General features: G+C 60.8%; 1 protein-coding gene across 1 annotated transcript in view; it reads left to right on the top strand.

The window, feature by feature from the left end:
* The first annotated feature begins 6 nt into the window (after nt 1-6).
* The window catches only part of MEGF10 (multiple EGF-like-domains 10), a 168,622-nt gene continuing 168,222 nt past the window's right edge, over nt 7-406 (top strand). Inside the window, exon 1 of the mRNA XM_005875838.2 lies at nt 7-347. The gene's annotated coding sequence lies outside the window, so the exon portion shown is untranslated. The remainder of the gene's footprint in view (nt 348-406) is intronic.

Here is a 406-nt window from a genome sequence, read left to right as displayed (position 1 = left end):
AGCGGTCCCTGCCCCTGCAGCGGCAGCTGCAGCAGCGGCAACTGCTCGCATCCAGGCCCAGGCTCGGGTTACCCACCTCCTCCTCCAGCATCTCGGGCCAGACGGGAAAGCCTCACTCAAGTTTGCAGCGAGTACTTTCCCCCGGTGCGCAAAACTGCGCTGAGACCGGCCTCCTTCCCGCGTTTCCACCTTTGGATCTGAACTAAGACTCCCCCGTGTCGCTCTCTCCTGGGACGCTGCTTGGAGGCCAAGAGCTCTGTGTGGGGCAGGTTTTATTTCTCGGCTGGCGTTCCGTGAACACCAGGGGAAGAGGGTTGCATTGCGAATCTCAGGATCTCTGGACCTGGGTAAGAGTTGGGCACACTCAATTCCTGCAGTCGCTGGACTTTGGCAGGACGGTCGATGG

This window comes from Myotis brandtii, unplaced genomic scaffold (assembly GCF_000412655.1).
Source record: "Myotis brandtii unplaced genomic scaffold, ASM41265v1 scaffold470, whole genome shotgun sequence".
Classification (NCBI taxonomy): Eukaryota; Metazoa; Chordata; class Mammalia; order Chiroptera; family Vespertilionidae; genus Myotis; species Myotis brandtii.
The sequence above is the reverse complement of the archived record's forward strand: the minus strand, read 5'-3'. Positions and strand labels throughout refer to the sequence as shown.